The following is a 17,469-nucleotide window of genomic DNA, read 5'->3' as shown; positions in this document are numbered from 1 at the left end:
GCCTGGCGCTGGTCTCCGTGCCCCCAGCGAAGATGACCCACGGCAGGTGGCGTGAACTATGTATAATGGTGTTCGTAAACGAGATCTCTTGGTGTCCTTTAAATCTTTGTGCCACGGTCGGCAGTCATGAGTGGGCTTGCTACTGTTTTCGTTGCCGTCACGGTCCCACCAGTTCGTCTCTTCGATCCCCGAGGTTGTGATTATCTATGGAAGTCTCGGGAGGATGCATATTCACATTCGTCGAGTTCAGAAGCGGAAAAGAAGAGCGAGAAAAACAAAAAAAAAAAACTGAGGCCAAGGGATAGATAATTGGAGTGGAGGTTGGAGGAGGAAGGAGAGATGGAGAAGGGTGGGTAAACAGAAATCTTGATGTTTCTCCATTGGCCATCTGCATGAGAAACAAGACCTATCCTCAGTTTTTTTTTCTTGATTTCATATGGGAGGGGTTGTCTTTTTTTCCCACGGTGGAATGATCTTCGGTGAGTTTTATGTTACCAACTGTTTTGAGAACCTCATCAATCGATGGTGTCTCAATTGGAAGAGATGGGAAAAGAGGGAAAGGACGAACAAATCAGAAGAAACTATCCCTCTGCTCTACCCTCCCGACCACCCCTTCCTCTCACGGATCCGTCAAAGGCCCGAGGGAGCGGGAAGAGTTGGTAATTGTCGGAATTCACAGTGGAGCAGAATCGCCATCTCTCTCCACTGGGCAAATAATGGGTACCAAGCTGAACGGATCCGTCCATTAATCCCCTTACTCCATCCACCTCGTGGATGATTGAAAAATAAAAAGAGACAGTAGTAATGAAAAGGGCCAAAAGCAAGATGGAGGAAAGGGATGAAGGCTAAGAGGGTTTTACAGTTCTTCACCTCCACTGGGCTCACCCAGAATTGCCCACTCACAGTCCAGAAGAGCGGCCGGCCCGGCTGAATTTTTGCCTTGTCTATGTATAGGCGGGGTTCAATATTTTTTCCTTCTTCCTCTTATCCAAGCACGAGATGCGGCCATGTTGGCTCGCTGTCTATCCTGTCTTCTCATCTCCTGTCCGTCCCCCATTAGACAACGCATCATGCAAGGGGTATTACCAAGTCCTCTCCATCGGAAAATAATCGCGGTATGTAAAGCCCCCAAAACGCCAAAACGATATTACATCTCGTTTGCGATGCATTGGGAGAGTAGAGGGTAGTGGAAATAAGAATAAAAATAAAAATGCTGAAGCGATGCTAGTTGGTCTAACCACGCGCGGTGGAAGCAAGAAAATGGAAAGTAAGTTTTGTGCTCAAGCCTCTATTCTGGGACTGTGCTGTATTTTTATTTTGCTCGTATATTGTTATGGTATAAGCACTGCCCTCTGATCAGCTTATGCATAAAGTCGAAGGGGATCCGATTGCAATTACCACTTGGGCACAATATAGGAGGGGGTGGTGGTGGGGAACAAGATCAACGTCCTTCCTATTCCATTTGCAAAAAAGAGTCCTGGGAAAAAGCTCCCTCTAGAACTTGTGATACTCATACGGGGAGTACTTCCCTCCCCAAATATATCCTTCGTTATTGAATTGGGGAAGAGGGGGAATGAAAGTAGATGATGTATTGTGCTTGTTGAACATATTGAAATGGGGCGGGTGTCATGGAGTATCACGCGGAAGTCGCACATAAGCTATCACTCATCCACTGGGTGGGGAGGAATGCAAAAGCAAGCGGACTATTTCTTTTTCTTTTTCTCCTTTTCTTTTTTCCTATTGGCACTGTTGGCGATAGGACATTCGTAGTACCCCGTCTCTCCCCATATGCGGAACTATTGGTACCAGAAATGTGGGGCACGGTCAATCTCTCGTGTTTTACGGATGATGATCTCCCCGCTGCTGCTGGGTGTGGGATACGCATTTGTAACTTTATTTTCTTTTCCCTACCTATTAACTTTTTTCTTACCTCTTTCCTAACTGACCCCCCTATATGTCCTTGTCTAGCAAAGTGTTCCCAAGAGTTGGTAGTGGTGGGTGAGATGGATATCTGTGAAATGGAGTGAAGTGTAAATAAGGGGAAAAAAAGAAAGGAAGAAAGAAACATAGTTGATAATCCGCGGAAAGGGTTTGAATTCGAAAAGGAAGAAAGAAAGGGAAAAAAAGATATATCAAGAGTGAGATTTCCCCCCATATACCATTTCTCACACATTCGTTTTCCTCTCCTAATAATCCTCTGAATAACTGGCGCTTTTGTTTTCCTTTTTCCTTTTTCCTTTTTTTTTTTTAAAAAAAAAAAACCTTTCTTTCTATCACATCATCTATCCCCACACGCTCCCTTTCGGTGAGGTTCAGTAGGAGTTTGCGAGCTTGCCTGTGTTGTGCAAGCAGGGTGCTTGTTCATCTGGCTCTCTCTCTCTCTCTTCTCTCCGATGGTTATTGGTTCAATCGTTTTTGAGGAGGGAATAGTTCTTTTATCGTCGTCGTGATAAGAGGGGGGAGTTCATTTTTTTCTCTCTTTTTCACTCTCGCTTTTTTCACTCCCTGCTTCTTCTATCCTTCTGAGCGGAAAGGGAAAGGTTGGAAAAAGTTGCTTTCCTTACTCTCCATAAAAACCTACGACTTATCATGGATCCAAAGTTTTCAACCATGAGTTCTAAAGCCTCTCCCTCGGATTCACTCCCGTGAGCTTTTTCCCTTTCCATTTCTTGCCTTCCATCCACCCATCTTCATAAACTCTTTCACATCCTCCTACACAAGTTATCACTCCTCTAGAAAGAAAGAAAGAAAGGAGAAAAAGAACAAGAAAGCTAAAAAAACAAAACGAAAAACAATTCCATGTACAGACCGATAAGCTCTCTAATGCAGCACATTATGCACCCACGGGAACACACCAGCAAGTCCCCGGAAGACCCATACGCAGCGAAGGTTCACCTCCCTAGTGAGTCGCCAAAGCTCCAACATCACCAACAGCAACCGCAACACAACCCACTCTCCGCGTCGACGATCCCATCCTCGCAAGCCCCGGTCTTCACGGACCCGAACTTCCACAACATTCCTGAGATGGACGCTCTCTCGTATAGCCCCGTCTCGCCGCGCACGCGCTGCCCATCGTTATCAGAATCTCTCATATCAAGCGGGAGCTGTTCGTCCCCGCACCCCCACGGCCTCGTAACACCAAACTCCGACCGCGGCGGCAGCGGAGTCGGCCTGGGCCTCGGCCTAGGAGGGAACGCAGTGCAACTCTACGACGGGCCAAAGCGGTATGAGGTCAGGCATGTGCACCGCGGGGGCGGCGGCATCAGCAAGAGTTATAGCAACAATGACCCAATCCGTCACTCGCTGCTTTCCTCCTCCACTTCCTCCGCTTCTCGTCACCACCACCATCACCACCTCCTCCGCGGCCGCTCCCCGTCTTTGAGGGCTTCATCCTCCCACAACCACCACCACCCCTCGAAGGACAGACTGGCTAAGCACGAGAAGAGGCGCATAAGCCACTTGAACTCGGAGAAGAAGAGGCGGGAGAGCATCAAGGGTGGCATGGACGCCTTGCTCGAGTTGGTCCCCGGGTGCAGGGATGTGAGGCTGAGCAAGGCGAATGTGCTCAAGGAGGCCAGGGAGTATATCCTCGAGCTCAGGGGTGGATGGAGGGAGTTGCAGGTGGAGATTGAGCGGCAGAGGAGGGAGAATGAGGAACTTAGGAGGGTGATCCAGGTTGGGCATGCGCAGGATCATCGTGGGTTTGTTTGCAGGCTTTAGGTGGTCTTTTTTTTTTTTGTTCCCACATTTTCTCTGCTCTCCCCGCCCGAGCCCCCTTCCTATTCCTTCGTGTACTAGGTTGTTGGTTCCAATTAGTTTTTCGTTGCTATTTGGTATCCTTCCCTAGATTGTCCCGTCCCTTCTCTCACTTAATTATCGGGGCGGAAAATGGATCTCGGTTTTTAGCTTATTTCATTCTTTCCCTTCCGATCACTGAAGCACGCTCTCTCCAGGAGAAAGAAAAAAAAAAAACCTAATATCATGTACTCTCACTCGCAGTTTTTCTATGGAATATGTATTAGTAAGGGTTTAATCAGTGGGCGTTACCTGGGGGATTACCGGTATGGTCTCTTCATTCGTTTCTTATTTTCTCTCCATTCCCCTTCAAAACACGCACTTTTTTATTATTATTCTTTTTATTCATCCTCAATTCCATGTCTTCCGTTCGCCGTTCCTTTCCTATTAAATAAAAATGAAAATAAAACCCTACTGCCAACTGCTTTACAGACCCCCCATTTTTTTTTGAAGAAAGTCTCCCCTCATAACAATCAATCACTGTAGTGTACGGGTACTCGAGCACTCATACTGCTGACAAGTGAACTGTACCGCCATTACATAACCCCTCGGGCCACCCAACCAAACAAAACCCGATCAATTGTCACGCGAAAACAAAAAGAAGAACGTGACACCCTGTATTTTCCAAAAAAAGAAAGAGAGAAGAAAAAAACAAAAAAAAAGAAAGAAAAGATAGATAGCCAAACCTCTTCACTGACCCACTCCCATCACGCGAAAAACCAAATCTGACACGACAACAAAAAAACCTCCGCAGCTCACAACTCTCGCAATCAATCAATCAATCGATCGATAGCGACAAGAACGGAAATAGAGCAGAACTAAACTTCCTCCACTCCGCCCCTCCCCCCCTTCAACGAAAACCTCCGAAAACCCCTCTTTCGGCTTCGGGGGCGGATTTGAGGAATGCTGCACGAACTTTTCTTTTTCTTTTGCTCCTGCTGCAAGGTTTATGCGGGTCCGATTGGTTGGCTGGTATGTTAGGAAGCCCAGAAGGATGAGTGAATGAAATGTGGGTGGTAGGTAGGGTAGGGAAAGTAGCTTATCATAAGATTTTCCTCAAAAATTTAATACTCTAATTCGCACACCCGTCCTGGTGTTCCCCACCCCACCGCGGAGTAGACAAGTTGGTTGCTCCGTGCTTCATTGTGGAATGGATGGCCGGAGGGTCACTGGTTGGGAATTTACCTCATGTCTGGCGTTATTATTTTCCTGATATTATATAGCCAAGATTAACTTGCGTTACGTGCATGTTATCACGAGTACGCTAGGTAAACCAAAGAAGGTGTGGGGAGAAATGATTGTCAGGTTCGCGGTATTACTTTGCGCCTGGATTAGAGTATTGCGCCATCTGCTCGAGTATTAATTTTTCGGTAACTTTATCTTTTTGGTTGGTGTTGTCACCTTCTATGATAATATTGTGGTGGCTTTTTGGAAGCTATGATACAACGCATTATTTTATTTTTCCCGCTGCGGGGCGCTTTGTTTATCGGGGTTTCTTTTCTTTTTTCTTTTTTCTTTTTTTAATTCTGCGCAATTTTTAGACGGACGGACAGACTAGTCCTTTTTTCTCCTAGGAGGGTTTTTCCCCCGCCGTGTGAAAGAGAGACCCGCCTGCTGGGAACTCGGAATGCTGCTCATGTTTTTTTTAATGGTCAATTTTAAAGTAGCTTTTTTGGTTAGATTAAGAACGGTAGATAACCCAGGTACATATTCGCCCTATCCACTTTACTCTACTCCCGCGGCCGAGTCAAAGTTGGACACCCAGAAAGCCTAGTGATCACTGGACCAATAAATGTGCATTCTGGAGATGCCAAGTGGAGCAATGTGATTCTGTATACCGTAAGTACTGTAAAATGTGCACAAACTTCATTGCCACCCAACAATTATTCACAACAGATATGAGTACTGCATGACTGAAATCGCCCAAACTTCTACAATGTCAACTCATACATCCCAAACTGGATCTCATATTCCTCTACTCAAGAGAGTGGCTGTTTAACACTTCATTAGCATGCCAAAATGTCATACCGGAGGATTGAACATGAGTTAGGAATCAAAAAGTCTACCGCAGAGGCTATAATTAAAAGAGCAAAGGTAGGTCAGTTTTATTCCAATACAAGTTAAGAGAGATAGATAGGACTTACCTTATCATAATCTAGGCTCGCACGTCCAATTCCAATAATATTGATGATGTTCTATTGTATTTAGATAGCAAGCATGGTAGTGCTATCCCGGAGAGGTACCCGGAAGGCTGTGATGAATCACTTGCATTACTTGACCTAAGCTAAAAGGATGAAGAACACTGGGAAAAAACATTTCCAGAAATCACAAGTGAGCTAGGTATTATAGCTGCCCGATCAATATTTGAAGAAGTGTTTCATAACCAGCACAACATTTTCCGCCGAAAGCCAGCCCATAAGCCAAATCTCTCGTCTACCCATGTTGAAGTACAGTTAGGATTTGCGCATATGGCACTTCAGATTGCAGTGAATACAATAGTATTTACAGACGAAATGTGAGTTGAGTTCGGTAAACAGCGCAGTCAACAAAATGTATCATGTTGTCGGGGAAGTGACTGGTACCACTACATACTAACCGTGCCAAGGTTCCTGCCGATTGTGTAATAGTGCGCAGTTTCAAATCTCACAGCATCTCTTCGAGGTGCCCGACAGCTCCATGCCAGATTCGGCTCAATACCAGATTTTGAAAATTTAGAAAACTACAAATACAATTTCTCAACCACTTCAAGAGATCTTTTCTGCTTTGTAATATATCTTCTCAACTCTTGAAATATGGGCTTCCATATTTTTTTATGGTCCCAAATGGCCTCTATTTTTACACGTTTAAGTTCGCACTCTGCTCACGCTAGCTTTTTCTGTGTAGTGTCTTCTGCTTTTTTATATACAATTGCCTGTGTCTGATGCGCATACAACAATCCTCCCTTTTAGACTGATCGCTGCGTATGATTCTGACAGGTTTCTTGAGCATGCTCTACTGCCTGTGTATTTGCCAGCTCCTGAAAGGCATGAGCTCCAGATTGTACCTAGGTAAGACTACTCTTAATAAATCAGTTAAGGTTTGTCTTAAAGGTTAGCAAAACAGGATTGGTATCATCAAGATACTGGGCTTGCCACTTGAGTGACCTAATAGTGTAGGGAGTAGAGAAGAGAAGAGAAGGTAGTATTGTTGGAGGAGGAGTAGACAGAGCTGGATACTGTAAAGCAGTATGACCCTCATGAAGGTGAGATTAAATCTTTACAGGATCATAGAGAATGAGGCCAGTCTTCTGAAATGCAGAGATGATTGTGCTTTTCTTAAAGGCTTACAATTGAATCGATGTAAGTGCTGATAGGAATTCAATCTTATTGAAGTCTGAACAGCCTGTACATGTTGCACGATTGATTGCTTCTGCATGAAAGTGTTTCAAGGGCTGAAACACTACTACATCAAGTGGTTGAATTAGATGTGTAGTATGTGCTGGAAGATAAAATGGGATGATCTTCTTTTCATCACAAAGAGTAATGAAGTCGTATGAGTAATGTGACCCACGACAATCGAGTAGGAGCATATGATATGCCACAATTTGCCATTGTACTGAAAACCGATCAAAGTGTTTCAACCATCCTAACGCAAGCATGTTATTTGAATACCTAGTATCCGAGACTGACAATAAAACATTATCCTCCAAATCAGTTTTAGTTGTTCAGTCTTCAAGGTGCAGTGCTCTGGCAAGAATCAACATCGGGGGGAGAGTGTAGCCATCGGTACTGATAGCTTCACATGAAGATACCAATTCATGACTCGTGGAACTTGCTAAATAAGATTGACGATCAGGATCCAAAGTCACGATCTACTGATCCCTTCCTATACCGATACCAAAGCCTATCTAGTTGTAGTTGTATAGATCTTGTAGCTAGATTCCCTTCTCTTCATATACATACTTGAAGTGACCAAACCAGTCTAGTATATTTTTGGGATTGCAAGCATTCATCTGTTTATAATCTAAGGTCTTCTGCTTTCTCACATGAAACTCGGGATACCGGTCAAAAAAGAGTGTTGTCCAAGCTGAGCTTACAATTGGTAGGGGGATCTTTAAATCAACAGTTTGGTAATTTCATTTGAGTATACTGTTAGCACAATTGGTGACCATATGAAGTCGCACTGACGTTCCAATTTTGTCTAATCTATGCAGATAGAGACAAACTGCAAGCTCCTCCTCCTCTAATAGTTTTCTGTTCACTGCCTGCCTGTCAGCCTTCGTTTGACGCCTATTCTATTGTGTGCGCAATCAAGTCTCTGGAACTTTGAACTCTCGTGCAGTAGCCGTAATATTCAGTTTTGCATATTTTCAAAGCCCCTCGCATGCAAGCCCAATTCTAGCTTCAATCTCATCATAGCTTCTAGTCATTTTTATCCAGTAATACTGGATGGAATGGCTGGTTTGGGAAGTTTGATGAAGAATCTGGTGTTGAGCCAAATCTGGCGTTGAGCTGTCAGGCACCTCTAAGAGATGCTGTAAGATTTGAAACTGCGTGCTGTTACACAATCAGTAGGAACCTTGGCATGGTTACATGATAAGGATCATGAGAAGCAGCCAATTTGAATTATGTTTTAGGGTATAATTCTCCTAAAACCTAAAGAACCCTGTCATATTTAGGAACCCAACATGTTTAAAGATTGAAGGCACTTCCAGCAGATAATTGCTAAGGAGAATCTAGCAATTCACGAGCAAGAAGGGTTTAACTGTGAGTAAGCTGCTATTCCGGGAACATGGCAGTACCAGAAGTCTAGAGATTTTAACCTCACAATTGTGGAATTGAATCAAGCTGAAGGACAGACTGGGAGGAACAAGAGAAAGAGGAGAAAGGCAGAACAAATTTTTAAAGAGAAAGAGCTTTAATTTATAAGCCAGGGTGGGATTAACTGGGTCTCATATCATGAGTAAGTTCTATGGTCTAAATTGTATTCATGGATGGATACATTAAGAAGCCAGCTCTCCCTCCCATACATCTACCTTGTAGAAAATAACCCCCCTTACCATCAAACAGCCCAGCAGGTTGACGTGACCAAACAGCAATCTCATGGGATTATTACTCTAGATTGGCCATCCAAGTCCTCAGATTTAAACCAGATTGAATGGATCTAGGAATATAAAAAGGATGATGTTTCTATATGAAAATTTCTGAGTAGTAGCCAGTGTTAGGCGGAGACAATCTGATAGACTTCAGAATTGTCTAAGCTAATCAAGATTCATTTCTGTAGATGGAGATTGTCTAGTAAGGTTCGAGTTCACTGAACTGTTTCATTTATAACTACTAAGAGCAAAGTAAATTTGGTCAAGTAAGATAGAATCATAAAACAATATTATATTATTAAGGTCTCTTCTCCATTGCTTGATAGTGTCTAAAGCTTGTGAGGCACTTCGATATTTATATTCTGCATCTAAGTGTTTGCGGACTACATCTATTTATTATACAACTATGTACCTCTCTGATTATAACTCGCAACGTCAGGTATTCTTGAAAGGTGCAAACACCTGGAGACCCTGAAAATCACCACACCCTCTTTGGCAATTACAATATAACTAACTCAGAACTATACTGTTCCCAATAGTAGTTATCTGATTCTTAGAGTCTTTAAACTTGTGACCTAATTCTCAAGTTGAATTGAGTTGGTTCCAATTGTCTCCATCATCAATGAAGTAATCAGTTTCATCTGCAGGTTGCATCTGCGAAGGTAGTCATAATTACAAACTGTAACGATCCCTCCTCTGATGGTTAATTATTGGCGACGGGGAATGATACTTCTCTTCTCTGTCTTCTCCTTTCTTCGTCTTACGATAGCACTAGGCCTCTGCCTAGGTTACGGATAGTACAAGATCTTTATCTTCTATCGGAAACGCCTATCATAAGCTTTCTCTAACTCGTCTTAATGAAGAGCCCTCCTTGGCGTGACAATAATGTTGCAATGAAGATAAAGATCGTAAAGTTGTTTTGTATTCGGTAAAGTAATAAGTAGGAAAAGTACTTAGAAGTCAATCTAATTTTTATTTAAACTCGTACTGCCAACACTAGCATATGACGAGCCCCCGCCGGCACAGGGATACTGCTAACCGGTATACCACTAATCCTAGGCTAACTAAGTCTACGGTCCCGCACCTGCCATCCCCGAGTCATGCCCACACGGAAACTAATTACAAGACCATCAAACAACCCAGCGCCCTCCCCGGTCCGAGTCCATAGCCCCTCTGGTATGAAGCCAACCAGCACCAAGCGTAGCTGAAGCCGAGCAAGAGACCAACCCAACCAGGTTCCTCGTCCAACAAAATCAAAACCACTACTACTCGGTCTAAATACCATTCCGCAACACCTCCACCACAGCAGAAAACCAACAACAAACCAAACCAAATATAAACTACAGGCGACACAATGGCAGAGAGGAGGTGACCAGCATGTCCACCCCTCGCATCCGCATGCCAGGCCGTCGACCCTATAAACCCACTTTGCCAAGTGCCTCCGAGGAGCGTAATGGAGAGGAGGACCTGTACCCGCTGCCTGTCCCCCAACATAAAACACATGAACAAAAGAAATACATAGAGGTGGTGACAGACCGAAATAGTCAGTGGGGCCTATCTCCCACCCGTGGTGCCTTGCCCCTGCCAGCCATACCCATTGCCAAACCAAAGAAACCAAACAAACTTCCACAACACCCAGCATGCAGAACTCAAACAAGTCCAACCAGGTGGTCGCAATCCACTATCCGCACAGGTGGCCATCAGTCCAGCGGTCCGCCGGGGAGCTTTACAGCACTCAGCAGCTTCGCCCAGCTGCCCAACCAGTCTGGAAACACTTAATTAGACATCGCCCAACCTGACGCATGTCCGACCGGTGCTCGCAGGTGCCTCTCCCCCACCAATCAGCCCCCTCCAAGCCCCACACACCAGACGCCACAGAGCCCATCCAGCCCCCCCAGCCCCTCAGACAGAACAACCATCTGATGGCCACAGGACAGCTAATACCCAGCCCCGCCAGGCAGCCATTGATCTTGGCCACACAAACAGAGCCCCAACCCCCAGCACCATATAGCCGAGGGGGGCCCACCAGCTACAGTCAGCAGCCACAAAGGAGGCAGCACCCACGCCCGAAGGCACAGGCACCGGCCACACCATCCAACCCAGCCGAACCGAAATCCAACCGAGTCGGGAAGAGTAAGCAGAGCCAGCCAAAGCTAGCCCCACAGGTCCGGCAACAGGCACGGACCGAACAACGGGCAAGAGGCATCCCCAACTGACGCGACAAGATGGGGAAGGGCGAATGAACAGAAGCAGACAAACGGAAGGTAGGCCCCACTTGCAATGGGTGAAGCCGCCAACCACAGACCACAACTGAACCACCCAGACGCACAGACAACGCGAGTGCCTGGCAGCCAATCATCCCACACCACCCCAGGCAGCAAAGAAAAACCACTCCAGGGGGTAAGGTTTTTCAGGGTCAAAGCCATCCCCACCGTAGCTAGGAGGTGACACCTGACTGAACCACCGTATATGCCGCAAGGACAAAACTTCCAAGGGAACGGTGATAAACAACATCGTAGGATTCTGACCGTAGAAACATAAAGTAACGAGGCAGGGAGGGGCTGGTAAGGCCCCCTCCCTTGAGGAAATGATGCGGCCGGTACGACGAGTTGATACTTGGGAAGGTCATCAGTCTAACCCAAGGGCGTTTTGTATCGCATGAACTAAGGACTCCGTTAAAACCCAACAAAAGACATGAGCTGGCCCAAAGAACGACACGGGTAATCCCCCCAAACACAATGTTCAATCCCCCCAATCGAACGCGAAACCTGCGAGTAGACGATAGACAGGAAGCCGTAGACATTTTACCGAAAAGGGCTCGTATGCGACCGTGATGAGTGCTCGAAGTGCTGGTATCGTGAGATAACCAGTCCAACGAAACGAGACGCAAACAAGTTATCCGCCACGCAACACCTAACAGACCTCAACACCAAAGACCCCAGGAACTACTGAGCGAACTCAGATATCTCCCCCAGAATCCAAGGCATCAAGGCCCATCATGATGGCGAAAGAAACGCTCGAGGCGAAGCGACGGCAAGGACGAGGAAAAGTACTTAGAACAAAGCGTGAAGAACTTATCTTTCTCAGCCGCATCGGCCTCCTTATATAGTATTCTTCTCGCCTATAGTCATGTGACCTAAAGTGGTCACATGTGTGAAACCAAATCATAACAAACTAGTCATGTGACCAAAGTGATCACATGTTCAAAACCCATGACCTCATAGCGAGGTTATGTGCAAAAACTCATAAACCAATCATAACGTAATAAATAAGTCATATGACTCAACTGAGTCATATGCGCGAAACCCATGACCTCATAACGAGGTCATGTGCGAAACATAAATCATATGCGCAAAGCTTACCCACAAGGCACACTCACAAGGCATACTCGTCAGGCGCACTTCCCATGACTCATATTTGAGCCATGTGCGAAAGCATCACAAATCCCACACATAACAAATCATATAACCCGAATGGGTCATATGCGCAAAACAATCACATACCTGTGACTCATAACTATGTGTCATGTGAAAACCTTTTCCGTGCCAAGCCACGTTCGTGACATTAGCTCCCCTCCTCATAAGCCTGAGTCCCATCAGGCATTTTCTCCCAGTTTCAATAGTTCCCATCCTGCTGAGCGCATGGTCCTTCTCAGCTTGTGGAACTTTTCGTCTGTTATCCTCCATCTGACCCTTACCGATTCTAGAGTCGGATTTGCCATCTCGATCGTGTGCCGCTGATTATCGTTCAGTTGTCTTAGCTCCGTGATCGTTTTGTTGTTTGCTGAAATGGTGGCCTCGGCTTGGCCAAGTTGTTCCCTGAGTCCCCGGATTTGCCTGTGTAGGCTCCTGACGTCCAGTTCCATGTCCACTGCGGAATTTTGGGCCCCTCCTTCCCTGGACCGCGTCCTCACGGCCCATGCCTTTCTGGCATCTTCTCCTTCCAACTCTTTCCTGCTACCATCCTTCTGCGGGTAGAATCCCGCAGATATTTTCTGTGCCCTGTGCATTCTGTACCCATTTCTGAAGCATTGTTGCCAATGCTTCAGGACGTGGTCCGGGTGTGGACCACGTTTCTGACATTCCCTCGGAAACCATCCTGAGCCTTCTTTGTCGCCAAAATGTGTTTGGCACCGGTCATCGTAGCATACCGTCTATGATATGGCGTTATGCTGTGCTTGTTGTTCCCTTTCCTTGAGTTCTTCATCAGTCGGCCCCATGAATGAGTATTCGGGGCTGGTGGGTGTAGTTTGGTGGGGGCTATCACCCCAGCCCTCGTGTGGTTGCATTGGCGCGGGAGCCTTTCCCTTGCCTTTGTCTTGGTTGAACGTGATCGTCACCAGGGCCGGGCTTGCCTGGGTATCGGTGGTGGAAGGTTGAGATGGCCTCTTGTGCGTGTTCAAAGTTGTGTGCGAAGTACCAAGTTTTATTGTGTTCGGGTGAATATCCTGTCCACTTGGCTTGATATTGGAGGTGACCGTGGAAGAAGCGGGAATCGACTATTTCGTTGAGTTCGTATTCTGGTTCTCCGTCGAGTTCGATCGCAGGGGAAGGAATAAATGTTTGTGAGGGAAACTTATTGTCGTTGTGTAATTTGAGGAGTGAGATGTGGAATGTGTTGTATATTCGCATCGAGGAGGGAAGGTCCAGTTTATAAGCTCGGCTGCCCACTCTTTCCAATATCCTGAATGGTCCAATTTTCTTGTAGTCCAATTTCTTTGATGGTCGTGTCGTATGGATATTGCGTGGTATTAGCCATACCATATCTCCCAGTTGTATGTTCAGATCTGGTCTTCGGTGTTTATCGTATTGTTCCTTTTATCGTTATTGTACTTGACTCATTTCGTACTGTAATGTTTTGTGTAGTTTCCCCATATCGGGTTTATCCGGTATCACATCATTAATCGTATGATATGTGGTCTGACTTTGTGGATGTTGTCCGTAATTTGCGAAGAAGAGTGTCGTGCCAATTGTTTCTTGCTTTCCATTATTGTATGCGAATTCGGCCATAGATAACAGCTTATACCAATCATCTTGTTGATAATTGACATAGGCCCTCAAATATTGTTCGAGTATCGCGTTTACCCGTTCCGTTTGTCCATCCGTTTGTGGGTGGAACGCTGTGCTCAGCCTGTTTTGTATCCCCATTTCTCCGGTTACTTTCTTCCATAGTCCTGATGTGAATAGTGTTCCTCGATCGGGAATGATATTTTTTGGGAGGTCAGGAAGTCGGAAAACCTCTCGGAAGAATGTTTGTATAAAATCCCTCGTGTTGATATCTTTTCTGACCGGAATGAAATGACTCATTTTGGTCAGACAATCCACCACAACCAGGATGCTATCGCAATTTTCCGATATCAGTAGGTCCGTGATGAAATCCATAGTAATTGTTTCCCATAGTTGTTCGGGAACTTTGTTTGATTTCAGTAATCCATATAGTGTATGTTTAGCTGTTTTCGTCCTTTAACATATGTCGCAGTTATTGACATATCATTTAACATCTTCATGCAGTCCTGGCCAATAGAATGACCTCGTGATGAATTCTGTGCTTTTAGCCGTTCCTCCGTGTCCTGCCGTTCAGATATCGTGGTGTTGTCGTATGATGTTCGTCCTTATTTTCTCCTCTTCCGGGATCCATTGTCTTCTGTCGTACCACATATTTCCCTCTTTCCGTTGGCATAAACCCAGAGCAATTCCTTTCATCTCCTTTTTTCCTTCCTTCAATGCTTCTCTTATTGCCTGAATTGTTTTGTCTTTCTCGTTTGCGCTCTCAACTTCCCTTTCCTCTGTTGATGTGAATTGGATAACCTCTATTGCCTCGAAGTAGGTTTTTGGTAATAGTGTTCATGTTTTTTGTTTGATTCTTTCGTCTTCTTTTGTTTGTAGTTTGTCGCTTGCAATCCTTGTGAGGGCATCTGGCTTACCACTCTCTTTACCTGGTCGGTATTCGATTTTGAAGTTGTATTTGCTGAGGTGCTCCATCCATCTTATCTGGCGGTCGTTCAATTCTTTCGTAGTCATGAATGGGACCAAGTTTTTGTGGTCGGTTAGAACTCGGACCAGATGGTCGTTGTTCAAAACGTATCTCCTCCATTCCTTCAATACTTAAACTATCGCTAATAGTTCTTTATTGGCAACATTGTAGTTGCACTCTGCCAGGATCATTGTCTTGGATCGGTAAGACACTGGCCTCCATTTTCCATCATCACATTGTTGCAATAGTATGCCTGAGCATACATATTTTGAGGCATCCGTTTCGATTATTGTCTTTCGATTTGGGTTGAAATGAACCAGTATGGGTGCCGAGGTTAGATGCATTCGTATTGCATCGTATGCTTTTTGTTCCGTTTCTCCCCATTCCCATTTCTTGTCTTTCTTTGTTAGGTTATAGAGTGGTTTTGCAAGCCTGCTAAATCCCTCTATGAACCTTCGATAAAAATTGCAGAATCCTATAAAGCATTGAACGTCTGTCTTGTTGTTTAGTTTGGCCAAGTCCCATATGGCTGCTGTTTTGACAGGGTAGACCTTGACCCCACTTCGGTTGATGATAAATCCGAGGTATTCCGTTTCTTCTTTATGGAATTCGCATTTTGTTGGTTTGATCTTCATTCCTGATCTTTGTATTGCAGTCATGATATTGCTGACATCCTTTTGGTGTTGCTGTATGTTTTCCGAGTATATGAGTACATCGTCCAAGTATACGATGCAACATATGTCGAGGTACTTATTAAGTACCTTGTTGATCCATCTCTGGAATGAAGTCGGTGCATTGGTTAGCCCGAAGGGTATAACCAAGTATTTAAACATTCCGTATCTTGAGGCGAATGTAGTCTTCCATTCGTCTCCTGCCTTGATGCGTATATTATTGTATGCATCTTTGATGTCGAGTTTGGTGAAGTATTTTGCTGACCACAGTCTATCCAGTGCTTCTCCAATCAGGGGTAGTGGATATCGGTCTTTCTTGCTAACCGAATTGAGAGCTCTGTAGTCTACGCAGAGTCTCATTTTTCCATCTTTCTTTTTGACGAATAGTATTGGGGACCCTCCTGATGTGAAAGAGTCCCTGATCCATCCTCGCTTTAAGTTTTGCTCGATGTATTTCCTGAGTTCTTCGAGCTCTAGTTCTCCTAGTGGATATAACTTCTTGTAGGGAATTTCTTTTGTTTTTCCCGTTTTTTCGTCTTTGTCCAACTGAATTTCGTGATTGATTCCTGGCCTTCGAGGTGGTAGCTCAATAGCTTCTTCTTCTTGGAATAGGTTCGTGAATTGATGATATTCCTTTGGAACCAATTCTCTCCATCTCTTTTTGCTTTGATATTTCTTATCCTGGATTGCTAGCTCCGTGCTGATATTGATTTTCGCTAGGACTGCTTTTTCGTTTTCGTATGTCTATTTGAGAATTCCTGTTGTATCTCCTCTCCGATAGTGCCTTCCAAAGGCTTGTGCTGTAATCTCTTTGATCTCGATTCTTTTTATTGTATCGGGCTGGTTTTAGTCCATGCTTCCAAATCCCTCTTCTTCTCTTACGGTTTCTTCCAGTTGATCTACTTCGTGCAGATCCTCATTGTTGATTTCTTCGATTATCAACTGTGCGATTCAATCGCCCTTTTGGACTTGGTAGTCCTCTTGAGCCAGGTTAGTCAGGACCACATTGATTTTACCTGTATAGTCGACGTCAATTAACCTGGCCATAGTCATGAGTCGATGTTTGACTGCTAGACCACTGCGGGGTGCTATTCGTCCATAAGTACCTTCCGGTAGTCCGATGGCTATTCCTGTTGCTATTGTTGCCTGCCCGTTGGCAGGTATCTTGATTCCTTCATTAGTATACAGGTCGTGTCCTGCTGCCCCTTTGGAACCCTTAGTAGGCATTCTTGCCTCTTGGTCCAGTCTTTGTATCCGGACTCTTTTATCTTGCCGCATCTCGGCGAACTTTGCATGCAAAGTTTCTTCTTCCGCTTCTCGTATCGGTATTAAGTAAACCACAGGTGAACTGTTGAGACATTGTGTCGCACATAGTTCGCTTGTAAAGGTCATCTTGTTCTCATTCCAATCAATCATCGGATTATGCTTTCGTAACCATGGCATCCCTAGGACTATCTCATGGTTTTTAAGATCTGCCACCTGAAAGGTTACCGTTTCCCTATGGCTGTCAATGTCCATAGGTACTGTCGCTGTATGGGTTATAGGGCCCATAGCACTTGGCTTTCCATCCACTAGGTAGACTTGTCTCGCTTTCTTTGCATGTTGGATGTGGAGGCCGTATTTGTCGCAGATTTCTTTGTCGATGAAGTCTTCGGTAGCCCCAGAGTCGAGCATTGCATATATTGTTGTTTCTTTGTTTTCTTCGTTGTATATCTTTGTTTTGATCATCACATGATCTCCGTCTTCTTTTCCTCTTTGCGTGTGTAGTGCCGTGTAGTAGTTTGCTAACTTGATGGATTTTCCAAGTCCACATCTTGGGTCTCCTAGACCACCGTTTACTGGGGACCCTCATCGTTTTCTGCCAGTGAATCTTCTGCGATCATTTCACGAATGTTGCTCCTTTTTTGATTTTTCGCATTTGAGCGGTGACTCGTGGCGGTTGCCAGCACGAACTCA

This window comes from Tuber melanosporum, assembly GCF_000151645.1.
Source record: "Tuber melanosporum whole genome shotgun sequence assembly, scaffold_1, strain Mel28".
In the NCBI taxonomy this organism is placed as follows: domain Eukaryota; kingdom Fungi; phylum Ascomycota; class Pezizomycetes; order Pezizales; family Tuberaceae; genus Tuber; species Tuber melanosporum.
Note: the sequence above shows the minus strand (reverse complement) of the source record.